This window comes from Aegilops tauschii, chromosome 1 (genome assembly GCF_002575655.3).
Source record: "Aegilops tauschii subsp. strangulata cultivar AL8/78 chromosome 1, Aet v6.0, whole genome shotgun sequence".
NCBI classification, from domain to species: Eukaryota; Viridiplantae; Streptophyta; class Magnoliopsida; order Poales; family Poaceae; genus Aegilops; species Aegilops tauschii.
The window spans coordinates 52,326,823-52,334,449 of NC_053035.3; positions in this window are offsets into that span (position 1 = coordinate 52,326,823).

Genomic DNA, 7,627 nt, shown 5'->3' on the forward strand with positions numbered 1-7,627 from the left:
TTTGGGGTGTTACAACACTACCCCCCTTAAGAAAAATCTCGTCCTCGAGATTTGTTAAAAGCTGTTTTGAACAAACAATGCCCTTACAAGAAAAAAAATCATCCTACTTATGCAATAAAATGTATCTACAGTGAGTGCAATAAGTGGTGTAAAACTACAGTGTGGTACTGGCGCTGTGTAGAAAAATCCATGGTTGGGGAAAACCGAGATATTTCTACCTTGTATACAGTAAATTTAATATAAATTCTAAATTTCTAAAATACGCTGGTCGTACCCGAGAGTACAGTGCTCTCTCAGGCTGACAGGTGGACCCGGGGTCCATTGTCAGTCTCTTCTTCTACCTCTGGCTTTCTCTTCTTCCTCTCTCTCGCGTGCTTTCCCGCGCTTTCTCCACCGGCGATGTCTAGCGCGTAGGGCATCTAGGCCGTACTGCGGTAGTGCGCGGCGTGCTAGCTGCCGGTGTACCGTGCACTCACCTCGCGGGCCAGTGCACTGTCGGCACTGCGCGCGGATTCGCCTCCGAACATCGGCGATCGAGCGACGAGCGGTGCTGGTGGACCTCGCCCACCGTACACCGATCTCGAGCTATAAAATGACCGCGGTGCTCCTTTCTTCTTCCTCACACCTGGCCTCGCTTCTCCTTCTCCTTCCTTCTCCTCCATTTCTGTTTGCAGGAACTCGAGGCGTGGCTCTAATGGCGGAGGTGATGCCGGACTGGTACGTGGTCCTGATGTGCGGAGGTTTGGCGACGTTGCTGGGGTTCTCCGTGCTCCTGTGCGCGATGATCCTTGATGATCGTCGTGATGCTGCCGCTCGAGTGTTGGCTCTCCGCGGCGGCGGTGATCACGAGGATTAGGTGCGGCATCGAGTGCTAACTGCTGTCAGTGTGCTGGAGCAACTTGCGCCCGAATGATTACTCACAAATCTCTCCCACTGAGACTGTGGTGTCCTCGGGTGTGATCAGTTAGGTGCAAAGAGTGCACGAGGATTTGTAATTAGCGCACAAGGTTGAGTGGTTGTGGTTGTGAGTCTGCTGTTATGGTGCTGCGTGAATAAAAATCTATGTTGAGAAGAGGTATATGCTGCAGCAACTCAGGGAAAGAAATCTCACTTCAGAATCTATCGCGGGTGAAAATTAGTTAAATTAAAATTAACAGCAGTAAAACTGCTCACATAATTGAAACCAAATATTTGATCCGTCGCACAAATTTTGGATACCACGTACAAGTTACAACACATAAATAAATACTGGGATAATAAACATAGCGGTGACGTCTACAATAAAAACGACAAATGGACAGGGTCCTGAGAAAACGTCTCTGGTACTGGGGCACACTCCTCTTCTATCGGGGGAAGCGGATTGACTAGCCGATGAATGCGTCTCTCCTGGTCCGGTCTCAGTGGTCTACCAATAGGGATCTGAGGATTTAAATCAGCGAGGCTCTGGAGATAACCCATTACCCGCTGAGTCAAACGCTCTTGAGCGATAACATACTGGGCAAGGTTGGCCAGTACTGGGTCTCTTTCGATTCGCCCACCGGGAAAAGATGCTACTTCTCCGGGTGGTGCACGACTCGGAAAGTAATAATATCCTCGTTTGCATAGGGTACCATGAATCAAAGACGAGCAAGCGCTTCGTACGCAGCAGCTTCTATGGCCATATGCGGAGTCAGCATGGATTTCCCCACGAAGGAGACTTCCGTTGGGTCTTGGTTTGGGTTTGCGGGAGGGATGTGCACCACTGCCCAATATTTCGAGGTGGATGGGGTGATCCTCGATTTGAGCAACTCGTACTGGGGTGGATGGATAGCACTCATGGTACTGCGGGTAAAGTCCCACAATATTTTGACAAAACTTCCTGGGGGTGCGTCTGGAGTTCTCAGATAAATACTGGGGGTCGGCATGGCAAAGAAATGGCTGTGAGTGTTGTGCACAAGGTGAGGGGCACTTGGCAAGGTCACGAGGTGGCCTTTTATATAGCATTGGGGCTGGGTTATCTACCGTGGTGACGGGTAACTAGTTTGTCGGCTCTGTTCTATGGGGTCGGGGTCAATGCCACAGATACACATATCTCACAAAGTGACGCATTACTGTGGGTGTCGTCGGGGTGGTTTTGGTAGCGGCGCCCGGAATTTAAAAATGCAACTGTACGCTAACGTACTTATGCATGGCTACTATTTAAAAATAGGGGTGCACAAGCAGACTGCATTTAATTATGGTGATATAGGATCACACAATTACAAGGCGTAGAAATACTGAGGCTCGGTACTACTCGAGCGACTTAGTCTACTTCGTTCATATCTAGGCGGGCGTGCCTTGCGGACGTCGAGGCTTCTCCATGGGCTTCACCATCGGGGTTAGCTGGATGGAGTTGAGGGGCTACAGGGTCGGGGTAGCGATGGTGACCATCGCGGGGGTCGTTGGCCACAATCCCATTGGAGCATGTTCCCAAAAGGCGACGAAGTGCTTCTGGGGATACCAAAGCATTTTGGTCGATGGCTGGGGCAGACCTCAAGGACTCGATTGGTTGTCCGAATAGCACGACTGGGTTGTCGGCGTCGGGCTCATCTTCTCCTCTTGCTGGGGCTCGGCGAACCAGTTCTCCACGAGCTGCGATCAGATCAAGGGTGATTTGATCGAACAGTTCCTCTAGTGCACTTACATAGCGCACCAGATGTAATAGTGCAGGATCCGTCTCGTGATCTCCGTTGGCGACCTGGGGCGGCCTACCATACCCTTCACGACTGGGGTAGTAGTAGAACGAGCGACAGTTAACTCTGGGCGACAAGTGCCGGAGTTGAACTATAGCTTCTCGAGCAGCTAGCTGGACGGCTTGTGGCTCAAAGGAAGTTGTCCTTCCGGTGAACCTGTAGGGGCGTTCTGGAGATAGACCCCTACCATAGATGTGCACAGTGGCCCAGAACTGACGGCTCTCACCGCTCATGGGTCCTTGGTACACAACATATTTTGGGGGCTCTTCTAATGCATAAGCACGGCGGGTGAGGTTTGCGAGCACGGTCACAAAACCTCCAAGGTTGGCTGCTGTGGTCTCATTGTGAACAATGGGTCCATGCATCGTAGCTCGGTTTGGGAAAGAGGTTGTGCTGTGCTGTGATGGGGCTAGCGTGCCCTTTTTATAGAAAAAACGGAGACGGAGCCTTCCTTCGCACGCTTGCGAATGAGACATGTTAGGTGTCGGTCACTGGCGCGTGATCGACAGGCTAGGTTGATAGGTTGGGCACCGACTGCCCAAAAGTGTCGCGGTCACTGTGTGGCTATCTTACACGGGAAGCTTGGCCGGGGTTAGGTTATGGTCTGGTGGATCGGTTAACCTAGGTTTATTGACCTGGCTAAGATAGGATTAGCCAATGGTCAGCCTGGCTCTGATACCAAGTCTGTCAGGACCGGTTTTTCGGGATATTAATTTCCCAGAAAATGGCCCATGTGCTCACCAGCCCCAGGATTACTGTTAGCTGATGAGGCACCAACTTGATATAGAAATTCCAAGCAAATTACAAAATATGTAGTACAAGACCATTGCGGCCTACGAGTACATCAATTGGTTTCTAGTGGTTGATGGCGGAAGCGGTTTGTGGTTCATCTGCGTCTATGGGACTCCATTTCCCACAGGTACAGCTGACCAGGATAACTCCTATCTTTGCGAGGCTGCTATCACCTTCGCATGGGTTCCGGGGCTGTCGTTGCAACGCTCCTCTCCACGCAAGAAATCTGGCCAAGACAATAGCCAGGGACAAGCCAGTGAGTACATTTGAATGTACTCACAAACATTATGAACACGGGTATAATATAACAAGGGATAATCATGCTCGGAAATATTCTATGATCATAACGTCAGTCACGAAATAAACAAAATTCATGATGCACGCATGCAGGTTGTTCATATAAAATATGGATATGCAATACGGGAGTAGAAATAGAATGCACCGATCGAGTGTCTGAAGCGACGCCTCGAAAGGAAAATAAGATAAATCATGCCTCAGTCCGGCGTCTGAGCGACACCACATAAAGGGCTTATAAATAAAAGAAATAACAAGCATGCCACAGTCGGGCGTCTATGCGACACCACATAAAGGGCTTATAAATAATAGAAATAACAAGCATGCCACAGTCGGGCGTCTGAGAGACACCACATACAGGGCTTATAAACAATTTAAATAACAAGCATGCCACAGTAGGGCGTCTGAGCGACACCACATAAAGGGCTTATAAAATAAATAAATAACAAGCATGCCACAGACGGGCGTCTGAGCGACAGCACATAAAGTGCTTATAGAATAAATAAATAACAAGCATGCCGCAGTCGGGCGTCTGAGCGACACCATATAAAGGGCTTATATAAGAATATTCACAGTGAATATCAAGGAGGTAGAACCGTCCCAGGGATACTCAATAATTCAAATAATGTAAATGGTTAGTCCATAATAATAATCATAATCCTCATATGTCACAGGTCATAATCAATGTTCTGGTTTAGCAGTTTTTCCTCCGAAGATCGACACTAAGACCGACACTTGACCCATCCCAGACTGTAGTCCTTAACCATGGACACGGCTATTCGAATAGATGTATAATCTCTGCAGAGGGTGTACTCTTTACCCACGAGTAACGGATTCCTTTAGTCCATCGGGACTAATTCCGTCTACGGTCTTTTAATTGAAAACACGCCTGACCCGCACACACCAGCTTAACTTACCGCTGTCTGGAATCACCCACCACACCTGTCAAGCAAAACTCTAAGTGGGGAGGCTACAACCTCGACTTAGCATGGGATCACAAAATTTATAACGCGCGCAAACTAGGGAAGCCACTCCCCTCGGCTACAACCAGAAACACCCATGCCCCCGGACCAGGTGGCATGCCTACCGGATGCCTCCGGTATCTTCCACCATGGCCTCTCTGTACGGTGTGTGCGAGGAAGGGGTTGACAACTTACTGAACCGTACCCTACCTGCGGCAGGGACAAGTGGTAGTATGAAACAAGTATGGGGGTTACGGGAACAAGACTCGATCTACGGCCGACTCAGGAGGTTCAAGTATTCCCTGTATGATTAGCATAACAAATATATTTCAATTAACAGATAGAATCACCACTCATCATACCTCATCATGCCGTACCGGACACACTCGTCTCGACGATGGACTAGGGACAAGCCCGTGTCTACCCAAGACAGAGACTTTCCCGGCTTCCTTCCGGTAGGCATGAAGGGCATACGAAGATTATTATCATCACAAGCATATCCAATTCTAACAGCAAAGAATCTCGTTATGCACTCATGCGTATGATCGCATCGTCACATAAGATAACGAATGATCCATGTCAAGGTGGTGTTGTAACCGTATCAAACAACACACAAAATTATTATGCCAGGGTTCAGAATGTTTGCCTTCAAGTGTGGAGAGGCAGGGTGCATTCCAAAACTTTCGAAAGTTTTCTTCTCTCTCCAACAAATCCTATTTTTGAAAATATTCAAATTAATACCAACTTTAAAAGCAGTACAAAAAGTTTTCCTAATTATTTTTGAAATAAATCATAAAATAAACTAGATGAAATTTGAGGGAGGTAGGAAAAAGAATCAACTCATTTGGACTTATATTTAAAAAGTTATAGCCAGTAAAAGTTCTGTTTTTAAATAAAACAGAAAAGAAAACGGCTCGAATAGAAATACGTTTTCGAGACGGAGGAGACGTACTTCTGGGTTTACGCTTTCACTTAAAACAGCGCGGGCCGGCTCGGGGTCACTGACAGTGGGTCCACGGGGCCCACTGGTCAGGTTTGACCAGTCGCCTCTCCCTCCTCTTCCTCTGCCCGAGAGGAGGCGGGACTCCGGCGATCGACGCCGGCGATTGGGGGCTCCTCGCGGGCTCCGGAGGGCAGGGATGGATCCGCGGTTCTAGGGCGGTCCTCCCGGTGGTCGAGAGGGTGGCGGGGACGGAGGGAGTCGCCGGCGGCGAGCTCCGCGGCGGACGGCAGCTTCGAGCGAGTCGGGACTTCGCGTTACGGTGGTTCCCGGTCAAGTTTGAGGTGTTGGGTGGCTCCACGAGACCGAGGGGAAGGGGATGGTTGCACTGGTTGGACGGGTGCGGCTCTGGTTGCGACCAGCGGGGCCGGAGCGTGGCGGCGGCCGAACCTGCCGGAGATGGGGAAGAAGGCCTCCCGCCGTCGCTGGCTGGCCGTGGGGGTTTTGGTGGAGTGGCTTGAGGTCGCCTGGGTGCCTGGTCGAGCTCGGGGTCCCTTTTATAGGCGGTTGGGGTCGGTTCGGCGGCGGCCGTGGATAAGGACGCCGGCGACCGCCGTTCTGTAGCTGCAGGGCGACGTGGCGGCGACGAGCGCTTGCCGACGAGTTGCGGATGAGCTCGAGCTGTTCCAGGGGGCAGCTGGCGCGCGCGTGTGGCTTGGGCGGCGCCGTCCATGGCAGGAGCTGTCGGAGCGGCGGTGGCGGCTTGCGTCGGTGGCGCTGTAGGGCGCCAGGAGGGGGCCAGGGTGGCTCTGCGGCGAGGGAGGAGTCGGGGCGCGTTGGCTGTGAGTGGGGAAGGGCCAGAACGAGCGCGGGGCGATAGCAGGGGAACGCGGCGACTCGGTGCGCGCGCGTGCAAAACGTGCGCTCTGGGCGCGCCCAGCGCACGCACGCGAGGTGTTCGGCAAAATGCCAAGTCATGCCAGGAGGCTTGGGTGGGGCTGGGGATTACCACGTCTAGGCTAGGGTTTGCAAGGAGATCAGTGGACAAGCTTGTTAGGTCAGGGGATCAAGTTCACAATGCAAACTAATAATCATGCCAAATTTGTCCATGCACTCAAGGTTTTCGACAGAATGCTAAGTGCATCTAGGCAACTCTTGGAGTTGCCAAAAACTCCAGACCAGTGTCTCTTTAGATGTAGGTGGTGGTGGCAAGGTTAGTTTGGCAAAACTAGAAACTAGTTAGTGCAAGTTTTTGAGAAAACCAATTCTGGACAGAAACTGAAGGCTGTAATTGCATGAACCAAAAATACTCCAATGGGTCCACTCTCCTGGACTTAAGGGTTTTGTAGGGAGGACTACAAGCAGGAAAAAGCTCATGGGCATTAGAGCAAAATAAATTAGGGTTGCAGTAGAAAAAGCCAAACTGGACCAGAGAGCAAAAGAGGATGATTTGCTCAAATTTTTCAAAGAACACTCATGGGTTTTTGCATGAAGTTGAATTATATGCATCTACTGACATCTCCAAACACTTGGAAGAAATTTTAAAGAAATATTTAAATAGGTTGTAGTGCAAAAATACCTACTAGACCAGATTTGAAAATTTGGTGTAGAGCTCAAAATCTCCAATGACCAGAAGATATTTTTGCATAAAAGTGATGTGGAAACATCACATGACATCCCCAAATTTTGGTGAAAATTTTAAATGCATTTATCAAATGGTTGCAGTGCACAAGAGGCTCCAAATTTATGAAAAATCATTTTAAAAGAATAAATCTCAGGAAAAACAATTATGCAAGTAAATCCACTGATAAAGAATTGTTTTATTGAGAGAGTATACAAGTCCAATAATATTTTTGGAAAGTTTCCACTTGAGGTAAAAACCCACAATATTAAAGAGAAGAGGGGGTCTGAAATCAACAGATAAAACC